Source organism: Peromyscus maniculatus, chromosome 22 (genome assembly GCF_049852395.1).
Source record: "Peromyscus maniculatus bairdii isolate BWxNUB_F1_BW_parent chromosome 22, HU_Pman_BW_mat_3.1, whole genome shotgun sequence".
Taxonomy (NCBI): Eukaryota; Metazoa; Chordata; class Mammalia; order Rodentia; family Cricetidae; genus Peromyscus; species Peromyscus maniculatus.
The window spans coordinates 1,812,804-1,836,866 of NC_134873.1; the positions used below are offsets into that span (position 1 = coordinate 1,812,804).

At 43.2% G+C, this 24,063-nt stretch overlaps 1 pseudogene; it reads left to right on the forward strand.

Moving 5' to 3' along the window:
• Positions 1-800: 800 nt before the first annotated feature.
• LOC143270296 (excitatory amino acid transporter 4-like) lies at positions 801-22,599 on the forward strand (annotated as a pseudogene).
• The last annotated feature ends 1,464 nt before the right edge of the window (positions 22,600-24,063 follow it).

The window sequence follows — 24,063 nt, forward strand, 5'->3', positions numbered from 1 at the left end:
GCAGGTTTTATATTTACGTGCATATTATTTAATTCATGAAAAACACATCATCCCGTTTTGGTTTTCTTACAAAAAAAAAAAAAAAGTTAATAAGAATAAATAAATACTGACACAGGTAAAAAAAAAAAAAAAAGGGACACAAAGTCTGAGGTTTCACCCCAAAAGAGGGTCATGAACCTCAAGCTGGGACTAGAAGTGTCATCATTTCTTTCCCAGTGATCCCTCCCTTACAACATAGCTGTCCTGGTCACACATACAGGGCAGTCACATTAGTTGGGTGCCACTGTTTCCCAGGCACCAGCTGATTTTGTCCTTGTGAAAAGTCGACTATGGGCATCTTTGGGCTGGACACCCAACTACTGTGGATAGGGGGACTAGTCTAAAGATGCCCTTTCAAGAGCTCTTATGTAATGGGCATTCAGCAAAGGCCTAGTACTTTAGTTTGAGTGTTGCAGCAGCTCCCAGTTGCTTGAGATGATCTCAGTGAAGGAGGCTGGAGGCAGAAAATCTGAAAGGTGTGCAGTATTTTGTGTTTCTTGTTTGTGTGTGTGTGTTTGTTTGTTTGTTTTTCTACCCTGTCTCTAACCACCATCTCTAGTGTTTGGGTCCGAAGACCTTAACCTTTTGTTGCTGGGATTAAAAACTGTATCTCATCCAGGGCAGGCTCTCAGTAGTCTCCACATGGGCATCGCCCCTCCCCTGACTTCTGAGCTGCAAGTGCCTGCCCCTCCACCTTACCCGCTCCTTTCCTGGATTCCTCCCTCACCAGACCTGGTCTCCTCTGTCCCCAGAGAGAGGCGATGAGCAGCCATGGCAACAGTCTGTTCCTGAGGGAGAGCAGCCAGCACCTGGGTGGTGTGGGCTCTCTGCAGGGACCTCAGGACAGTTGGCAGCAGAGAGCACTGCGCATGCGCATGAGCCTGCAGCCCATGATCAGAGAGCATGTGTGGCACTTTCTGCCTAGAAAAGCTTTCTTCTTGCTCACAGTCAGCAATGTGATCATTGGTGAGCTCTGCTTCTGTGAGGCGGGACTTCTATTAACTACCCACCCTCTCAGGTGCACTCATCACACAATCCCTTAGCCCATCAGAGGACTCAGGTAGAGAGGGCACATTCATGCACAAACACAGCTGTATGAACACGATGTGATGTCACATGTGTGGGTATGGGCATCCGCAAGTACACTGAACAGACATGCACTTTATGACTACACACAGAGAAGGATAAATATATCTTACATATGAATATATCTTACATATCTTAATTGAGAAGTGCAGTAACATAAACTGTGCTAATGTTCATAAAAATATGCAGCTATCCATCATACCCTTAAGAGATTGGTTCTGCAAACACTACCTCATTTTATTTAAGGAACTTTATTGTCTATTGGTTTGGGTATCCACAAGCATTTGTTATCTGTGGGTGCTCAAGTCCCTTAAATAAAATGAGGTAGTGTTTGCCAGTTCTGTGGCTATCTTGCTCTCTAGGTTACTTGTAACACCCAAAGCAATGTAACTGCTAGGTAAATAGTTGTTATACTGTATTGTGTAGGAAATATTGATAAGAGAAAAAATCTGTACAAGTTCAACAGACACAACTTAAGGAATTATGAGGTTGTATAAAAAATGGGTTCCTCATGACATCTTCATATCTGTATACAATGTGCTTTGATCATATTCTTTTTCCTTTACCCCCTCTTACCTAGTCACCCTCTGCTGGTTCCTTTTCTCTCCCCAAATAGCCCCTTTTCTGCTTTCCACAGATAATTTCCCCCTAAAAATTTCCATGTGTACTTGATTATTTAGACAGTGTGGATTCCAAGGATACCACAGCCAGCTGTGTTGGACTTTGTGAATACTTTCACACACTCATCTATGCATTTACATCTACATGCTTAGAAGCCCAATTTCATATGTACTTCCATATTTGAAAGTGGTAGCATAGAGCTGGAGTGATGACTCAGTGGTTAAGAGCACTGGTTGTTCTTCCAGAGGTACTGAGTTCAATTCCGACATAGTGGCTCACAACCATCTGTAATGAGGTCTGGTACCTTCTTCTGGCCCACAGGAGAACACTGTATGCATAATCTGAAAAAAAAAAGAAAATGATAACACAGACAAAAGAGTCATACTTATAGACAAACCCAAGAAATGCATGTGCATATCTTTGTATATGATCTTATGTACATATGAATGTGCACACACACCTATGCACACACAAATGCATACAATGCACATATATATATATCCATATGCACACAACTACATGCACACATTCATTCACACAAATCCTCATCATGCACACACACATATATACCCATGCTCACACAAATGTACACATACTTACACACATACACACATGCACATACATACCCATATATACATCTTTTTATACATGCCCATTCATTCACAAATACCCACATTTGTCTATAACACAAGCACACACACACACACACACACACATACACATACCCATGCACAAATGTATCCATGCACACACAAATCCATGTAATACCCATGTACACAAATGCAACTCCTAGAATAGTCACTGCTCACCTTACTATACTCTTTTAGAGATGGATGGACAGTGCTTGGGGTTGAGATTCATAGTTCATTCCATGAACCTTTCCTGGCATTGCCTTGCGCCCACACCAGCTCTTCTACCACCAGATCAAGTACTTCTCTTTTCCTGGTGAGCTGCTCATGAGGATGCTGCAGATGCTGGTGCTCCCCCTCATCATCTCCAGCCTTGTCACAGGTGAGACCCCAAGCCACTGTGCATCTACAGGACCCATTCCAAGCCCACACTTGAGAAAAGAGCCAGGGCTTCCCCACCAATGGGGGCCCTTTCCAAACACATCAACTCAAGCTGTTCCCAGATCTTGCTTCAGTCTTGCTGTCACAGGATCCTTGTGTCCCAATAACTTCCTTGTACTTGTTGTTGAAGGTAAAATCCCATCCTGCCAGAGCTCTGGTCTCTCCAGGGGGGAAAGAAATGCTTTGGAGGGTCAGGGGAGTTAGCTTGGATATGGGGTAGATGATAAATGGAATGTGGTTGAACATGGAGGAAGTGAGTGGGATGGAGGTGCCAGGATGGAGGGTGGAGGAAGGAAAGGAGCTTTGATGTGTTATGTAGCACCTTTTCTTCTGGATAGTAGTTGTTTTCGCTTCAGGGCCATCAGATCTTCATTTTATGGTTCACCTTTGATGCTGGAGTAGAAGAGCATGTATAGGCAATATGTCAGCAAGTGTGCATGGCTGTTGCCCTGGTTTCACTTATGTTGTTACAATAAAATATTTGACACAAAACAACTTAGGGGAGAAAGGGTTTATTTTAGCTCACAGTTCCAGGTTAGAGTCTATCACTCAGGGAAGACAACATAGGAACTTGAAGCAGTTCATCATAACCCACCCACAACCAAGAGCAGAGAGAAAATAAATGGACACATGCTTATTTGTATCAAGTTATATCTCTACATGTATACAGTCCAGAATCCCTTTCCTAGGGAATGGTGCTACACACAATGATTGTCCTTCCTCCTTCAATGTAATCTGGACCCCCCAGTCATGCCACAGGTCCACCTGATTTATAAAATTCCCCATTGAGCCTCTCTTCCTAGTGGTACTTGCTTATGTTGAGTTAACAACTAAAACTACTCACCAGAGTTGTGTTTCAATACAACTTTACAAAAGTAAATAGTGCACCAGATTTAGGCCATAGGTGATGTTTAGTAACCCTTGGGTTTAGGGACAGAAATAATGATCAAGGCTGGTTTCTTAGGTTGGGCTTCTTTGAAGCCAAGCCTGACATGTAGATCTGGTCACCAGAAACTCACCAAGGGAGAAACACATGAAGAAGTGAAGATAGGAGGACAGGATGGGAAAGGAAGCTAAGCAAAGGCATGTGTTCAGAAGAAGGCTGGTGTCTCAGTGTGTTCCCACTGGGCAGGGGCTCTGAAGTGTGAGCAACATCATGGAGGTGTCTCTCACCACCAATTCTGTCTTCATCTGAATCCCTGCACCAGCAATCATTGACTGTTGCTGAACACTGGGACCTTTCTGGAGGAGGAAGCTCCCATTCTGCTGAGGATCACTCTCAGGAGAAAAGTGCAGATTGTTAGTATCTCAAACTCATAGCAAATGGATGGTTGCATGGCCTGGTAGGAGACATATAGGTACAGCATGAACAGTATCCAGGTTAAATGTAGAAAGGGGTGGGTTCAAGTGAGGTGGGATTTGTGGTGGACCCTGGGATGAAGACTTCAATGATTGTGATATTTATGGTGCAGGATAAGGAGAGGGTTGGGTGGAAGTTGAAAGGTTAACTTAGAGTAAAGGTGAGGTATTGCGATTGATGTAGTTATTTGGAGTAATAAAATGGAGTGGTATATGTCCATTTGTTTTTAGCTTGAGAATCAAAAACTGAATCATCCCTGGGTTGAACCAACAGTGGATTGGTTTCAAGATCCCTATAAACACCAATACCTGAGGATGCTGAAGCCCTTTCTGTAAATTGATGTAGTGTTTGCAGATGACCTATGCCTCTCCTCTCGTTTTCTTTCAGATCATCTCTAGGTGGTGGGTATACACTGTACACTGTAAAACTTTATTTCAAAGTGACACAAAACTTTTATTTACTTTTATATACTTATTTTGTTATTATTATGTAATCATGTGTCTATGTGGGTATGTACACATGAATGCATGTGCCCATGGAGGTCAGAAATGGGCATCAGATACCCTGGAGCTGGAATTACAAGTGGTAGTGAGCCACAGAATATTTGTGTTGATACTGGAATTTGGGTTCCCTGTAAGAGCAGTATGTGTTCTTAACACTGAATAATCTTACCAGCTCACTTCATTAACTTAATAAACTATAATCAAATTATATTTTGCCTGATAATATATTTATTTGTGATAGCATAAAAGTTGATGTGTAGATAACTCTCAGCATTAGAAGGTGGATCATGTTTTTTGTGGACATCTTCAGTTAAGGGATGTGCAATGAGTTTGAGCTGATTGTATGGAATAGGTGGACCAGATGGAGGCTAAAAGGAATGGGTGCTGTTGCACGAACTGCATTATCTCTTTTCTAGGTATGGCATCCCTGGACAACAAGGCAACAGGGAGGATGGGAATGTGGGCAGCTGTGTACTACATGGTGACCACAGTCATTGTGGTTTTCACTGGGATCCTAATGGTCACCATCATCCATCTTGGGAAAGGCTCCAAGGAGGGGCTGCACCATGAGAGCCAAATTCAGACTGTCCCAACAGCTCATGCATTCATGGACCTGGTCAGGTGACATTCTCATTTTGTTGGGACTTCCAGATATGCATGCAGCAATTCTTTTCTATGAGAGACTACAGGAAAAGGTGGATCTAGTTTGGAAAAGGAAGCAACTATTGGTTGCCATTTCTGCCCTGGATCCTTGCATATCCTTAAGAAAGCTAAGTCTAGGTCTGATCTTTGAGCTCTGAGGCTGGAGAGGACACTGTTGTAGTATCCCAGGACGGAGTAAGAGGAGCTGCTGCTGTTCAATAGGTGTTCATAACCTCTTTGTTGAGCAAATGATTCTCTTTTTTTTTCTGGAGCTGAGGACTGAACCCAGGGTCTTTCACTTGCTAGGCAAGTGATCTACCACTGAGCTAAAACCCCAACCCGTGCAAATGATTCTCTTAGTCTAATAAGATTTTGCCTGTCAGAAGTAATGTCAAATCCAGTCATACTGTTCCTATGGTACTGACTTGGCACCGGAAGAGTTTAGGAACTCTTACGGTGTTCTCTGCTGCTATTATACACTAGCTGAGGTCCAATGAGATGGCTTAGTGAATAAAGGTATTTGCTGCCAAGCCTGACCACCCGAGTTCAATCCTCTGGACCATCCTCGTGGTGGAAGGAGAGAACAGAGTCCTGTAAGTTGTCCTCCCAACTCCATGTACATGCTGTGGCATAAGTGTACACACACACACACACACAAACACACACACACACACACACACACACACACACACACACACACGCCTAAATAAATAAAAGTTAGGGCCAGTGAAATGATTTAGTGGGTAAAGACACTTATCACCATGCCTGACAACCTGACAGGATCCACATGGTGGAATGAGAGAACCGACTCCTACAAGTTGTCTACCTTTTATCTGTATACCATGGCGCTGTGCCTCCGAATAAGTGTTTTAAAATTTAAATGAAAAGTATACTTGAAACTGAGTTAGTTGTAAAATGAAAACAAAACCAAAGAACCAAAAGACAAAGGTTTATTTAGCTCATGTTCAGGGATCTAGGATGTCCAACAACTTTGCACCAGCATCTAGTGAGGATCTTCTAGCTGCATCATAACACGGCAGAGAGCACAAGATGGTTATCAAGAGCAAGCATATCAAAAACAAGGCCACTTCCTATTACTCTGTAAACTTCTTTAGTCCAAGGCTCCACCATCACCTTTATGGCACTCAGATTCCATGACTTTGGGTGGGGCCTAATTATAATCAATCCATGGTAAGTTACATCTGCAACTCTGAGCAGCTCTATGGGTCTGGGCGATCTCCTCTGGCCTTTGGTTACCTCCTGTGGAAGCTAGAGATGTTTACAGTGTTTACTTCTAGGGTCATTGCAGGATTTATGTCAGATGATGAAGGGCAGGTACTTTGCTCAACCCTGGGCCCACACCATGCATTTCTATATTGTCTGCTGCTACGGTTGCCATGGTTATCAGTGCAGGAATGCCCTTTGGCTCACGCCCAAACTCTAACCACTTTCCCTTCTCTGATGTTTTTGTGCAGAAATATGTTTCCACCTAACCAGGTTAGGAGAAGCACATGGTTTAATGAAGGAGGGATGGAGGGTGGAGGGAGCTTACTTCCCAAGGAGAAGGGTGGGAAGAAGGGCCTGAGTGGGGGGACCTTGGGGACGATTCTGGGAGAATATGTGTACCACACATGGCTATGTTGGTGATGCAAAGGGTGGCCAGGTTATGGAATTCATGGAGGCTAGGATGCTGGGGTCGAGGTTCTGAGACTTCTGATCACAGATGTGCTAAAATCTGTCTGAGCATGAGCTTGGGGTTCATAGTAGAAAAGCAGACACAGGCAACACGTGAAGAGGACTTACACTTTCCTGTAAAACTATATTTACAGAAGCAAGTAGTGGACTGAATTTGGCCAGCAGGGGGCGCATAGCAACCCCTTTACTGAAGGCTAGACATAAAGATGCAGACTATATATCCATTTTCTATGCTTGGTTTTTAACATCCTCACTATTTGGTTACTCATTTCTTTTCTTTGGTGAAGAGGATGAACCCCAGGACTTGTTTATATTAGGCAAATGCCAGTTACTAATTTCTTTTTTTATTATCATTATCGTTATATTTTCAGTGTGTGTGTGTGTGTGAGTGTGTGTGTGTGTGTGTGTGTGTGTGTGTGTGTGTGTGTGTGTGTGTGTGTGTTCGTGCAAATGAGAAGTATGGAACACAGGGCCTCACAGGCCTAACTCCAGTTTTTTATATTTGTTTTTTTGTGATATTTATGAAAGAGCTAACCACCATACTGAATCTGGTATCAATTTCTCTGCATTTCAGTTTAAGATGCAGTACAGCACACGAGTGGTAACCAGGATGATTGTAAGGACAGAGAATGGGTCAGAACTGGGGGCCTCCATGTCTCCCCCATCCTCAGTGGAGAATGAAACCAGCATCCTGGAAAATGTCACCCAAGCCTTGGGCACCCTGCAGGAGGTGATAAACTTTGAGGAGACTGTGCCTGTGCCTGGTTCAGCCAGTGGCATCAATACCTTGGGCCTTGTGGTCTTCTCTTGGCCTTCGGGTTGGTCATTGGTGGCATGAAGCACAAAGGCCATGTCCTGAGGGACTTCTTTGGCAGCCTCAATGAGGCTATTATGAGGCTGGTGGGCATCAGCATCTGGTGAGTAGTTGGTGGGTGCATGTGCCTGGGTGAGGCAGTGGTGGTGGTTCCTGGGGGTGACGGTGACCAGGCTGATGGGACTGTTGGAGACATTTGGCCCCTCATTCATCTGTGTGTTAGTTAATTTAATCATCAAATCATCAGTTCATTCATATCTTTCTGTAGTGAGTTATTCAGCAGTTCATAACTCCATTAATCTATTTACTCACTCACTCATTTGTGCATTCACTCTGTGATTCATACACTCATTCATCTATGTTCATCCTCCCACACATTGGGTCACCCACTTTCCTCCCATTTTTGTGTAATAAAAATATGTTCTTAGATAATTTCATACATGTATAAAAAGTGTCTTGATAATACCCATATTCCCATTCTCCCTCGACTTCTCTCAGACTCTCATGTTCCCCTTCCAACTCTATATCATCATATGCATGTGTTTGTATATATCTCCCATTGATTCCAATGAGAACTGTCTGTATGAACATGGATGAGGGCATAGCCACTGATTTGGGCAACCTACAGGATGCCTCATCCAGGAAAAAAATTTGGCTTTCCATTCCCCAGAAGCCATTAACTCTCAAAATAGTTTCTCAGCTAGGAGCAGGGCTTGTGAGTCTCTCCTCAGTCCATGTTGGAATATTGACTGGCTTGATCCTGTGTCAATTTGTGCAGACAACTACAGTTGCTGTGAGGTCATTGTGCTGTTTTTGAGACAGGTCTTACTATGTAGCCCGGGATTGTCTGGAACCTGCCAACCTTTTCTGTCAGCCTCCTGATTAGTGGGATTACAGGCATGCACCACCACATTTCTGCATTTGTTAATTCAATCATCAACTCACTGATTCACTTCCTCATTCTTTTCTGCAGTGATTCAATTCAGTAACTTTTCTTTCATTCATTCCCTCATCTATTTCTTGTATTCACTCATTCATTCTCATTTTTCTAGCACTGGCCCACTCACTTATCTTCTTTTAAAGTCTTTTTCTATTTATCAGTTAAATAATTTCTTCATGTATCTATTCACTGATAAATATGTTCATTAGTTAAATTACTTCACAGTTATCACTCTATTACATTTATCTATCTATCTATCTATCTATCTATCTATCTATCTATCTATCTATTGTGTCAGAGTACATGTGTATGGATATGCAAACCACAGCATGCATGTGGACATAGAGGATAAAGTTGTGAGAGTTAGTGCTCTCTTCCTACCATGTGGATTTCAGGATCCAACTCAGGCCTTCAGGCTTGGCACAACATGTCTTTACCTGGGGAGCCATCTTTCTGGCCCCTGTAATTATTTTTAAGTGCTAGGGTTGAACCAAGGCCTTATGTCTACTAGATAATCAATCACTCTACCACTGAGGTGTACCTTCAGTTTCCTAAATAATAATCTTTTTTTCCCTGGTGCTCAGGATGGAACCTAGGGCCTTGAGTAAGCTAGGCAATAACTGTGACACTGAGCTGTAGTATTAACACCATTAGTTAAGACATTGACTGCATTTGTGTATTTACTCACCCAAACCAGTACACTTGGATTCACTCCCAAACCTGTTGATTTATGTATGCATTTGCCATTTTCTCATTTACTCCCTCATATATTCCATTTATCTCTTCACTTTCATACTTACTCATGCCCTGTTTTATTTTCCTTTCTACATTTGGGTATGGTGTGATGTGCATGCGAATGTATGTTATTTTTGAATGAGTGGGGGGAAGTATGTGTGTGGTGGCCCAAGGGCATGTTGGGTATCATTTTCCATAGCTCTTATACCATGGCAACTCTTATAAAGGAAAAAATTTAATTAGGGCTGGTTTCCATAGCTCTTATTCATTAAGGAAGGATCCCTCAGTCAAATCTGGAGCTCAAGGAAGTGGCTCATCTTGCTAGCCAAATTGACCTGACTTCCCTTCTGAGGCTGGGTTGGCCTAGCCTATCAAGCATTACATAGGTTTTGGAGGGTCTACACTCTGGTCCTCATGCTTACATGATAAGTGTTTTAACCACTACTCCATCTTCCAACACCCATGTCCCCTTTTCACATTAATTTTTTTCAAAATTATTTCACTCTTCACTAGCTCATTCGTCTAGCACACAGTTTCCCAGGCTTGAGACACAGTGATACACTGAAGTCATACTTTATCTTGAAGAAGTTTGTAAAATCCAGGGGGAGACATATGTAGACCACTATGTGTAACACAAAGCCATAGGTGCCATAGCAAAGCTCCAGCAGTGGTGGATGGACCCATATGCAGTGGATGCTCCCTGGGAAGATGAGGAGTGAGCCATACATCTGGGCTTGAAAGGAGAGTAAGAACCTAACTAGATGTGAAGAGGAGAGAGGTACATCACCAACAAGGGAGAGAACAGGCAAAGCCTGAGAAACGCCGAGTGACTGGACAAAAAGGACTCTAGTTTCATTTTGGTTGCTGTGATAAAATTCTGACATAAAGAGCAAATGATTATTTATAGCCTCACATTTCTAGGTTACAGTCCATTATTATAGAGAAGACAAAACAGGAACTTCAAACATCACATCACAGTGAAGAGTAGAGAGAATCAACACATGAATCTCTGCTTGCTTGCTTGCTTGCTTGCTTAGTTTCAGCCAGCTTCTTCTATTATTACACAGTCCAGGGCCCAGCCCATTAAATAGTGCTGCCCACAGTGGACTATCTCTTTCTACAACAATTTGCAATTAAGAGAGTCTCCCAAGCACATTCCCATAAGCCAACCTACTCTATATAATTCCTCATTGAAACTGTCTTCTCAGGTGATTTTAGGTTGTGTCAAGTTGAAACTTCAAACTAACTAGCACAAAAAGCAATTTGTGGAAATTTAGAAGGCCAGAGATAGGGGATGTTTTAGTGTCTTGGTTAGGGTTTCTATAGCTGTGAAGAGACACCATGAGCATGGCAACTCTTATAAAGGAAAACATTTAATTAGGGCTGTTTTACAGTTCAGTGATTTAGTTCCTTAATTTCATGGTAGGAAGTGTGGTGGCATGCAAGCAGGCATGGTGCTAGAGAAGGAGCAAAGAGTTCTACATCTGGACCTGCAGGCAGCCGAAAGAGAGAAACACACTGGGCCTGGCTCGAGCATCTGAAACATCAAAGCCTGCCCCCAATAACACACTTCCTCCAACAATACCACATGTAGTCCAATGAGGCCATACCTCCCAAAAGTGCCACTCCTTATGAGCCTAGGGGTACCATTTTCATTCAAACTGCCATACTTAGTAATTAATGCCTAAGGACCGAATTCTGAAGGGAATAGTCATCTGGAGTTGAGCTGAAAGGGGCTTGAATGAGAGAATGAGATAAAGATTCCAGAAGGCTCAATGCTGATGTTGTAGGAACTTTTCTGCTTATCAGATGAGCAGTGAGTAACCAATGTGAGGTGGGTACATTCATAGAATCCAATTGTATTAATTAGCTTTTCTGTTGCTATGACAAAATGCCCGGGAAAACCAATTTAAAGAGGGAAGGTTTATTTTTGCCTCACAGGTTTGCAGGAAACAGTGCATGGTTGGCTGGCTCCATTGCGTTTGGGCCATGATGGTGAATGGATATAGCCAATGCAGCTGCTAACTTCACTGCATCTAGGAAAAAGAGAGGGAGAGAGGGAGAGACTGCGGAGAAGACATGTCCTTCAAGGGTATACACCCAATGATCTACTGCCTTTTACGAGGCCTTTCCTATAGTTTGCTCCCAATAGCTCATTCAGCTATGATTCCATCAGTTGATAACCCATAGCAGAGATTGGAACTCTCATGAACAGTTAGCTTCTACAGGTCCCACCTCAGAGCGCTGGCCTTCAACATATGAGCCTCTGGGAAATATTTTGGGAGAAAACCCTAACAACAATGCTATTAAAAATATTTTATTTTATATATGTGTGTGGATGTGTAAGTGGGTGTGCAGGTGTTTCTGTGGGTACCCATAGAGACCAGAAAGTGGTGCCATATCCCTTGAGCTGGAGTTAGAAGTGTTTTTGAGCTGTCCAGTGTGGATGATGTGTCCAAAATGAGAATTTCATCATTGAACAGCAAGTACTCCTAACCACAGGGCCATTTCCCCTGTGTCTCAGTGCTGGCTTTGATACTCGGGAAAGGTTGGGGTGGAGTTGTGGTTTCATGGTAGGTACTGTCTGGCTCCTTGAATCTATTTGGGCAAAGTTTGGGGAATGCCAGCTCCAGACCTGTGAGGAAGATCATCCTAATACATATGTGCCTTGCCCAGGTATGCACCTGTGGGCATCCTGTTCCTGATTGCTGGGAAGATTCTGGAAATGGAAGACATGGCTGCCCTTGGAGGTCAGCTGGGCATGTATACTCTGACTGTCATCATTGGATTGTTCCTCCGTGCTGGTGGTGTTTTGCCCCTCATCTGCCTTCTTGTCACCCATCAGAACCCCCTCCCATTCATTGGGGGCCCGCTACAGGCCCTCATCACAGCCATAGGTACCTCTTCCAGGTATGGCCTTTCCCGGAACTCTCCCTGAGTCCATTCTTCATCTTTCATAGGTTCTTTTAGGTACTCTCCTCTCCACCTCTCCAAACACCTCTTCTGGTTATACAATAGTATTGGGTAACTCTTGAAGCTTTCTACCGGTGGCCTATACTTGGGGATATAGTTTTTGTCTTGTGATGACTCTCATAACCTCCTTGTCTCTTTTGTTTCTCTAGGTTATAAGGAGGAGAGACAGATGCCAGTTCTTTGTTTAAGGTGGTACTGGGGGTGAAACACAAGCTCAGAGAGTCTTGGCTTCTTAGGCTTTCCTCTCCTGTTTGTGCTTTTAGGGGCTTAAAAAAGTGATCCTTATCTCTCACCATCCAAATTTAAAACAGCTTGACAAAGTATCCCAAGATCCAAACAGATAGGAGAAAATATTTTTTATTGTCCTCATGATGATTGGAGAATGTGCCTTTTGATCTTTGATCTGGGGCTAAATAGGATTGATACTATTGTACATAGAATTAAACCAATCTGATCAGTATGGAGCTAATCAGCCCCTGCTCCCACCTCCAGTGCTGTTTGTGATGCTTGGCAAAGGTTGAAATTGAATTGGGTGCTTTGCAGTAGGCAATGTCTTGTTCTAGGGCCAAAGACTTGAGTCCAAGCTTTAAGTTTCATAGCATAAAGCTGACCACACAGGGGTCAGTTCTTGCAGACAACCTGACCCCAAATGAGATGCCTACTCTTTCTACTAAGTTGCCAGTCAAATGAAAGTATACTCTGTGAAGTAGTTGGGGAGAGCCCTAGCTGCTGTAGATTGGGTTGTTTCTTGTGCAGAAAAACACTCTGTCTTTTACTGTTCTACTTTCATTTCTGTTGCTGTGACAAAATACCCTGATGAAGGGTAGTTTAGTGTGTGAGGAAGAAATTTATTTGGCTTACAATTACAGGTTATAGCCCATTACTGTGGGGAAATCTAAACAGGAACTTGAGGCAGCTAGTCACATCACACTCAGGCACAGAGAATAAATGCATGTTTGCTGCTTTCTTGCATATGCTCAGCTTGGTTTCTCCACTGTTAAATAGTTCAGGACCCCCTGCCTAGGGAATAGCACCACTCATCGTTGGCTGGGTTTTCTCATATGAATTAGTTAAGACAATCCCACATAGATGATTCCCATAGGATGACCAAACATAGTGACCCATGGAGACTCTCCTCTTAGGTAGTTCCTGGTTCAGTTCTTGATAATTGAAGTTAGCCATCATCTTTAGGCTTCAGTGTGGAAGTCAGCAATCTGGAATAGACTGTCATAAAATCTTGGTGTGAATGGGTCAAGAGACATTCCTCTGGGAATGTCTACCTCTGAGTTCTCTCTGCATTAGGAGTCCCACTCCCCCATGCACAACTGTAATTCCCACTTTCTACTCCTTGCTCACATTCCAACCTGTTCTCCATGTGCTAGAGGGGAGCCCTCCTTTGGCCCTTTGCTGCTACTGCCCTCTCCCCATCCTTCAACTCCCTATTCTCAGCCTCCAGAGCTCTCTTCCCCCAGCTCTGCAACCCTGCCTATCACTTTCTGATGCCTGGAGGAGGGCCTGGGTGTGGACTGACCCATCACCAGGTTCCTGCTGCCTGTGGATCCACTGTCAACATGGATGGCACTGTACTCTATGAGGCCTTGGCAGCCATCTTTTTTGCTCAAGTCAACAACTATGAGCTCAACCTGGGCCAGATTACCACAATCAGGTGAGACGATGAATATCAACTGAATAGGACAGGCTGGGTGAACAAGGTCTACTGACAAATTTCCTGTTTATAGTTGCATCTCATTCCTAACTAAGATATAAAATTATGTATATGCAAATATCAAAAAATCTGAAAAACAACAAAGCAACATGTGCAATATTTCTGATTTCCAGTATTTTGGATGAAGGATGTAGGATGCTCCACAGCATTTGTATCCATGGGGGATTTTTTTACTCATCCATGTTGCTCATTGTCTGCCTATCATACAAGAATGAAAATGTAAACTCTGTGAAGGAAAGTATTTTCTTCGTTGGAAATTTCTTCCATAGACACATCCTGACTTAAGATGGTTTGACTTATGATCTTTCTTTCCCTCCCTCTTTCCCTCCCTACCTCCCTCCCTCCCTCCCTCCCTCCCTCCCTCCCTCCCTCCCTCTCTCCCTCTCTCCCTTTCTCCCTCCCCCTCTCTCTCTGACCTAGCTAATTGGGACTGTAGGCATGTGCCATCATTCCTGGTAATGGAATAATATTTTGGCTTATAAGGATGTGAGTGTGATACATGGTCAGTAGAAACTACACTTCACATTTTTTTTCTATTTTGTATGTGTCTCCCTGAGTCTGTGTTCACCTCTTGTGTGAAGGTGTTTTCTAAGATGAGAAGAGGGCTTCAAGTTCCCTGGAACTGGAGTTATAGGCAGCTGCCTGATACGGGTTCCAGGAACAGAGCTTGGGTCCTCTGCAAGAGCTGTAAGTGCTCCTAGCTGCTGAACTATCTCCAGCCACTTGGTTTAAAAGAGCTTAAAAATTACATTTGTGCCTGTGCACCTGCACGTGTGTGTGCTCGTGTGTGTGTGTGTGTGTGTGTGTGTGTGTGTGTGTGTGTGTGTGTGTGTGTGTGTCACAGTGCACATGTGGAGGTATGAGGACCACTCACAGGATTCAGTTTTCTTCTTCTGCTATGCGGGTCCTAGGGACTGAACTCAGTTTGTCAGACTTGGCAGCACAGCGTCTTTACCCACTGAGCCATCTCTCAGGGCCCTACACTTCTTTTTCGAATGGAATCTTTTCCTCCACTAGTGATGTGGTGGTTTGTTTTAATTGTACATTTGGCAGAATCTGGAATCACCTGAGGAGATAATCTCAAGAAGGGCCCATTGTCCTTTGGGTATGTTTGTTGGAGATCAATGTGGGAAGGTTCAGCCTAAAAGTGGGCAGTACTTCTTCCCTTAATTTGGTTCCCGAGTTGTTTAAAAGTTGAGAGAGACCAGACCCATAGGTATGCACACATTTTCTCTGCTCTTGACTGCGGATGTGTTGTGGCTAACGGCTTCAAGTTCCTTTCTTGACTTCTCTACAATGATGGACTATAACCTGGAATTGTGAGCTAAAATAAAACCCTTTCTCCCAAAGTTTCTTCTGGGCACATTTTTTTAAATCTGAGTAACAGAGGAGAAGCCTAGACAGGCACAGTCCTTGGCTCTTTTCTGTCACAATGAGAAGATAGGCATGTGTCTGCCATTCTCCTGATGAGGCAGGATAGGCTCTGAGTTCATGTCAAGGTAGAAAGCTCATGAATGGAGTCTTCTCCCTTGAAGTCCCATTCTTCAATACCAGTCTGAGTATTTGCTCAACCACCATTCTGATAGAGTTGTCCTCTGTGCTAATCATCTCCCCTTGTTCTGTGTGTATGGCTATAGAAGCTAGAAAGGGGTTTCCTCAACTACTGAGGAGAGAGCTGGCATCTCGAGGGCACTACTGCCTTTGCTGGGAAACTCAGGGGCCTTCACAATACATATTACATTTTTGGGGGGGTAATTGGAGTTAATTCTGGAGTTTTAACATAGGCCACCTGTGACCCCATAGATCCTACTTTCAATTTCATATTAATTTGTGGGACTAGAAGTGGAAACAAGGATTTATACCTGCTAGACAGGTATTCTACCACTGACATAGATCGTTAGCTTTTTAATTTTTAAAAAAGATTACCTGAGCAAGAAATGGTCTTCCGTGGGCCAGAGAGATGGCTCAGGAGTTAAGAGAACTTGCTGCTCTTACAGAGGACCTAGTTTTGTTCCCACTACTTACATAACTGATGTTTATCACCCCAATTCCAGGAGACCCAATGCTCTTTTATGGACTCCATGGCCACCAGGCACACATGCAGTATACAACATACATGCAGGTAAACATTTATACATATGAGAATAAAAAAACAAAACAAACAACTTAAATCAAGAAAGAAATATGCTTCAAAACCAAGAGGGGCCGGAATGTCCTGGCCTTCAATGTAGTGAGCTCTATGTGCCTTTTTTTTCCTTTTATTTTATTTTACAATACAATTCAGTTCTACATATCAGCCACGGATTCTCTTGTTCTCCCCCCTCCTGCATCCCTCTCCTTCCCCCCAGCCCATCCCCTATTCCCACCTCCTCCAGGGCAAATCCTCCCCAGAGCCCCCAGGACTGAGATCAACCTGGTAGACTCAGTCCAGACAGGTCCAGTCCCCTCCTCCCAGACTGAGCCAAGTGTCCCTGCATAAGCCCTAGGTTTCAAACAGCCAACTCATGCAATGAGCACAGGACCCAGTACCACTGCCTGGATGCCTGCCAAACAGACCAAGCTAATCAACTGTCTCACCTATTCAGAGGGCCTGATCCAGTTGGGGGCCCCTCAGCCTTTGGTTCATAGTTCATGTGTTTCCATTCATTTGGCTATTTGTCCCTGTGCTTTATCCAACCTTGGTTTCAACAATTCTCACTCATATAAATCCTCCTCTTTCTCACTAATTAGAATCCCGGAACTCAACGCGGGGCCTAGCCATGGATCTCTGCATCCAGATCCGTCAGTCATTGGATGGGGTTTCTGGCACGACTATTAGGGTATTTGGCCATCCCATCACCAGAGTAGGTCAGTTCCAGCTGTCTCTCAACCATTGTCAGCAGTCTATTGTGGGGGTATCTTTGTGGATTTCTTTGGGCCTCTCTAGCACTTTGTTTCTTCCTATTCTCATGTGGTCTTCATTTACCATGGTCTCTTATTCCTTGTTTTCACTCTCTGTTCTTGATTCAGGTGGGATCTCCCATTCCCACAGGCTCTCTTTCCCTTGACCCTTTCCCTTCATCACTCCCACTCATGTCCAGGTTGTTCATTTAGATCTCAGCCATTTCTCTGTAATTGGGTGATTCTCGTGTCTTTCTTAGGGCCCTGTTTTCCAGGTAGCCTCCCTGGTGATGTAAGCAGCAGTCCAGTCATCCTTGTTCCACATTTAGGATGCTCCTATGAGTGAGTACATACCATATTTGTCTTTCTGAGTCTGGGTTACCTCACTCAGGATGATTTTTTCTAGATCCATCAATTTGCCTGCAAGCCTCAGGATGTCATTGTTTTTCTCTGCTGAGTAGTATTCCATTGTGTATATGTGCCACAATTTATTTATCCATTCTTTAGTTGAAGTACACCTAGGTTATGTCCAGTTTCTGGCTATTACAAACAATGCTGATATGAAAATAGATGAGCAGGTGCTCTTGTGGTATGATTGAGCATTTCTTGGGTATATGCCCAAGAGTGGTATAGCTGGATCTTGGGGGAGATTGATTCCCAATTTTCTAAGAAAGTGCCATATTGATTTCCAAAGTGGTTGTACAAGCTTGCATTCCCACCAGCAGTGTAGGAGAGTTCCACTAGTTCCACATCCTCTCCAACATAAGGTGTCTTCAGTGTTTTTGATCTTAGCCATTCTGACAGGCATAAGGTGGTATCTCAGAGTTGTTTTGATTTGCATTTCTCTGATGATTAGGGATGTTGAGCATTTCTTTAAATGTCTTTCAGCCATTTGAGATTCCTCTGTTGAGAATTCTCTGTTTAGTTCTATAGACCATTTCTTAATTGGACTGTTGGTTGTTTGGATGCCTAATTTCTTGAGTTCCTTATATATTCTGGATATCTATCAGTGCTCTGTCAGATGTGGGGTTGGTTAAGACCTTTTCCCATTCTGTAGGCTGTTGCTTTGCTTTGTTGACCGTATCCTTTGCTCTACAAAAGCTTCTCAGTTTCATGAGGTCCCATTGATTGCTTGTTTCTTTCATTGTCTGTTCTACTGGTGTTATATTTAGGAAGTGATCTCCCATGCCAATGTGTTCAAGACTACTTCCTACTTTCTCTTCTAGCAGGTTCAGAGCAGCTGGATTTATGTTGAGGTCCTTGATCCACTTGGACTTAAGTTTTGTGCACGGTGACAGATATGGATCTATTTGCAGCCTTCTACACGTTGATATCCTGTTATACCAGCACCATTTGTTGAAGATGCTTTCTTTGTTCCATTGTACACTTTTGGCTTCTTTGTCAAAAATTATATGTTCATAGGTGTGCGGATTAAAGTCAGGGTCTTCAATTCGATTCCATTGGTCCACATGTAGGTTTTTGCGCCAATACCAAGCTGTTTTTATTACTGTAGCTCTATAGTAGAGCTCGAAGTCAGGGATCGTGATGCCTCCAGAGGTTGTTTTATTGTACAGGATTATTTTGGCTATCCTGGGTTTTTTGTTTTTCCATATGAAGTTGAGTATTATTTTTTCCAGGTCTGTGAAGAATTGTGTTGATATTTTCATTGGGATTGCATTGAATCTGTAGATTTCTTTTGGTAAAATTGCCATTTTTACTATGTTGGTCCTGCCTATCCATGAGCATGGGAGATCTTTCCCTTTTCTGACATCTTCTTCAATTTCTTTTTTCAGGGACTTAAAGTTCTTGTCATATAGGTCCTTCACTTGCCTGGTTAGTTTTACCCCAAGGTATTTTATGTCATTTGTGGCTATTGTAAAGGGTGATGTATCCTTGATTTCCTTCTCAGCTTCTTTGTCCATTGTTTATAGGAGGGATATTGATTTTTTTGAGTTGATCTTGTATCTTGCTATGTTGCTGAAGGTGTTTATAAGCTGTATCAGTTCCTTGGTGGAATTTTTGGCATCACCTAAGTATACTATCATGTCATCTGCAAATAGGGAAAGCTTGACTTCTTCCTTTCCAATTTGTATCCCCTTAATCTCCTTATGTTGTCTTATTGCTCTGGCTAGAACTTCAAGAATTATATTGAATAAGTATGGGGAAAGCGGACAGACATGACTCGTTCCTGAATTTAGTGGAATTGCGTTGAGTTTCTCTCCATTTGCCTATGGTCATACCACCCTGAATGCACCCTATCTCATCTGTATTTGCCTTCTTAATAAACAACTCTCCTTTTCCAGCTGCAGCTTTCTTGAATGACAGCTGACAAAAGTTGTGTGTATTTGAAGATGTGTTTCATGATGATTTGCTACCTGTGCACTCTGCAGATGATCAAAACAGTCAGGCTGATTATTTTGTTTGTCTCCTATGGTTTCCTTCCTTCCCCCACACCCTCTTCTGCTACCTGTGTCTCCTCTCTCCTCTCATTTTCTCATCTCCTCCTTATTTTCCCCTCCCTTCCTCTCTCCTCTCTCCTTTCTTCCCTTCCTTCTCTTTTTCTCTCTCTGTCAGTCCTCCTCTTCTCCTCTCCCTTTCTCGGTTCTCTTTCTCTTTGCTGATAGTGAGAAGAGACTTCAGGTTTATTCTCTTTGAAATACAAACACAGCATCATTAGCCACACCCTCCACACCATACATTAGATTTCCGGAAGCCATTCATCTGGTATCTAGACATCTTGTACCCTTTGAGAGACATTTCCCCAACTCCCAGCCCATCTGCCCAGCATCACGGTTTCTTCTTTTTGCTTCTGTGACTTCAACTTTTTAAATTTAGTTTCACATCCAAAGAGAGTTCATGGAGTATTTTTCTTTCTGTGTTGGCTTGGGAATTTAACTTAAGGTGCCCTTCCCTTCCTGATCTTCCAATCTTCTGTTCTCTCTTTCCTCCTGAATTCCCACAACAGCACAGCCACAACTGCCAGTGTAGGAGCACCTGGCATCCCCCAGGCAGGACTGGTCACCATGGTGATTGTGTTCACTTCCATCAGCCTTCCCAGAGACGACATCATGCTGATCATAGCTGTAGATTGGTTCCTGTGAGTGTGACTTGGCTTTGACCCTGGGCTCTTCTCATAACTTTTATGAAGGATTCTGCAAGGACATGGTTGTAGGATTTGAGGGGTTTAGGGAGGCATTGGGATGGTCTGTTAGTGATGGCTTTGGACTCCAAGCCCATAGATTTATCATCTTTGGGACACAGAGTGAGTAGAATTCTGAAAAGGTGGTCTCCATCTATCAGCCCCTCCCCCACTCCTTGTCAGACCATTTCATACAAAAATCATACAAAAGTGTTCAAATATTTTTTAACTCAAAAATTTTCCACGGTTTTTTCCTTAGTGAAATCTTACTTCTGAAGAATTTTAGAAGTGAAAAGAAAACACAACTTACCTGCTGCGTTAAATAGTGAAGAATTTTGACTTATACGATCACCTGTGATGATGGACAAAAGAATTTTGGTGGATTTTTGCACTGAACCCTATGAATGCATATGTTCTCTCTCTTCTCTCCTTCCTGTCTTTCCTCTGTTCTTTTTCACTAATTAAATTTGTTCTTTGACAGGTCAGGCATGTATGCAATGCTTTCTGGTTACTTTGCACACTCTCTAACTCCTTCCCACCCGGTCAGCTTTCCTCCCTACAACTCTGCTCCCCACATTCATGTCTTCTGTTTGTGATCCACTGAGCACAGCAGAGCCATTTGTGTGTCTTGCTGTGAGACTGTGCCATGGAGCTTAGTAGGCTTGTGGGAGGGCGCACACCTGAAGACAGTGACTCCTAATCTATAAGCAGGGAGGAGCCACCCCTACCCTGTTCCTCCCCCTCCTCTCTTGCTTTCTTTCCTTCCTCTCTTTGTTTCCTTCCTTCTCCTCCCTCTGTCCTTTTCTTCTCTTCCATTCTCCCTCCCTTTTCTCCACCTGTCTCATTCCCTCCCTTCTTTTCTCCCTCCCTGCCTCCCTCCCACCCTTCTTTCCTGCCTTCCTTCCTTCCTTCACTCCCCCCCTCCTCCCTTCTCCCCCTCTCCCTCTTTCTTTTTTCCTTCTTTCTTTCTTTCCTCTCTCTTTCTTCCTCTTTATACTTCCTACATCACTACCTCCTTTCACCATTTTTCCCTTTCTCATTTCTTTTCTTATAACATGGAATTTACATAAAATGCTAATTTTCATTCCAATGTAGGTACTGTGAGTAAGACTAAGTCCCATTTGTACAGAAGGACTAAAGTTCCATTTGAACAATCCCAGCCTGCTCCACACCTACATAGATTCATGTCAAACAGTCTGTATCAAACATTCATATCTAATAGTCTGCACCAGACACTTGTACCTAATAAGCCTACACCAGATGCTCATGTTAAATACTCTGCATCAGATGCTCATGTTTAATACACTGCGTCAGATGCTCATATTTAATAATCAGTGTCAGATGCTCATGTTTAATAATCTGCAACAGATGCTTATGGTGATATTTTATTTGTACTGAAATGTGATTTTATTTGTATGTTAATAAATAAAGTTGCCCAAGAGTCAGAGCTATTAGAACCATAGCAAAAGCCGGGCAGTAGTGGCACACACCTTTAATCCCAGCACTTGGTAGGCAGAGCTAGGTAGATCTCTGTGTGTTCAAGGATACATCCAGCATTGGAGACACACGCCTTTCATCTCAATACCAACCATAGAAGACCTGGAGGTCTGTACAGACAGGCAGTGACTAGGAGGTCATGTGGTTGGGTTTACAACCAATGAGAAGGCAGAACAAAAACTCTATAATAAAAGACAGACATAGGAAGTAGGTCTCTTTTGGAGAGGTAGGACCACTGCAAGAGGAAGGGTAAGGTTTTTAGCTCTTAGCTCTGACCTCTTGACTTTCTTCTTTGCATTGGTTCTGTGTTTCTTATTTAATAAGACTGTTGGTTACATCTACAGATGCTCATGTTTAATACTTTGCATTAGATGCACATGTATAACAGTCTGAATCAGATCTGAATGTCTAACACTCTATATCAGATTCTAATCTCTAACCATCTGCATCAGGTTCTCATATCTAATCATTTTTAGGTTAGTCATATTTAGAAACAAGAGTCACAAATTAAAGAAGAGTTCTGAGGATATAAGGAATGATGTTGTTAGGAAGGAAATCTCAGGAAGAGCAGGGCCTGTTCTAGATCATGTGGTTGTGAATTAGCCTGGAAGCCCTTCTAGTCTACTCTGGGTTCTTGAAGGAGCCTTTCACCCCCTCCCATTAATCTATTTTTCCTACACCAGTGACTGGCTGCATACTATGACCAATGTACTGGGAGACTCAATTGAAGTGGCTGTCATTGAGCATTTGTAGCAACAGGAGCTGGAGCTGAACAAGGCTGAGCTGACCCTTGCCAGCCTGGGGAAGCCCTACAAGTCACTCATGGCACAAGAAAAGGGGGCATCAAGGGGTCAGGGAGGTAATGAGAGTGTCATGTGAGAAGCTTCCAGCTCCGCCCAGGGAGGAGAGAAGGGACTGGGAGGGGGGTCCTGGAGACAATATGTTGCCTAACTGACTGTGGGATGAACATACATGTTCTGTGTGGTTTCTCGAGGGGCTGCTGAGATAAAGGAATGAAACCTCTCCAAGGTGTACTCATCACTGTTGCATTTGTGTGCTTCAAATGCAAGAACAACCTAAGGGAGGGAAGAATTACTTGGGATATGGTTCTAAAGGGCTTTAGTTCTCTATAGTGGGAAGGCATGGAAGCGCAGAGCAGCTCACTTCATGGTGGTCAGTAAACAGAGACATGAGAAATGGGAAGTTACTAGGACGGGACACAGCTCTCCAAGACACACTACTTGTGACTACTTCCTTCAACTGTCCCCTGCCTCCTCCTTTTGACCACTTTCCAATACAGCCGTCATAGTAGGAACCGTCAAGGGACTGATGCATTCATTAGGTTAGGGTCCTCATGATGGAATTATCTTTGAAAATGCACTCACAGACACACAGAGGTGTGCTGTATACATTTTCTAGGCACTTGTTTCAGTCCAGTCAAGTTGACAAAGACAGTCTGTTATCACAAAGGTCTCTCTCTGACCATTTCTGAGTATGGTGAGAACTTGAAGGATGGTGTGAGGATTTGGAATTAGGGGAACGGAAATCTTCAAATTCAATAAGAAAGATCAACTGACATTCTTTTGTTGTGTGTTCAAGACAGGGTTTCTCCATGTAGTTCTAGTGCCTCTCCTGGATCTCACTCTGTGGACCAGGATTGCCCCGAACTCACAGAGATTTGTCTGGCTCTGCCTCCAGAGTGTTGGGATTAAAGGCGTGAACCACCACCACCTGGCTCAACTCACATTCTTTGTATTCTCCAGGAGAGGTTGAACTGACAAGAAAAATACCTATTATTTCTTGTGATTAAGTGATCTGTGGCTTTTGTGTTGAGGTCCCAAAGACCACCTTCAGATTTAATGATTCTTAATAAGACACACAAAACTCCAGAAAGCCATTCTCCTCTCAGATATGGTTCATTATGTGAAGGGCACTGATTGAAATGAACAAAGGCAAACCCGTTGGGACTGGGCTGTGCCAGAACAGATGTGCTCTCAGCTTTTGAGCCCTCTCTCCAGCTACTATTTTTTTTAAAGATTTAAAAAATTTCATTCTTCAAGAATTTTGGATATTTATTCAATGTATCTTGAACATAACCACTCTCTACTCCCCTTCCAATCCTTCTCAGAACTACCCCTACAAAACTCCTTCTCAAGTTCTTGTCCTCTTTTCGCATCCCACTCTGTCCAATCAATGCTTTCTTGGGTGCATTGATTTGGGATGTTCCACTGGATCATAGTCAACGTACCAGGTGCCAATTTCCTGAAAAACACTGACCTCCCATGTCAGCAGCCATCAGATGCTAGGCTTTTCAGCTAGGGATGAGGCCACGAGTCTCTCTTC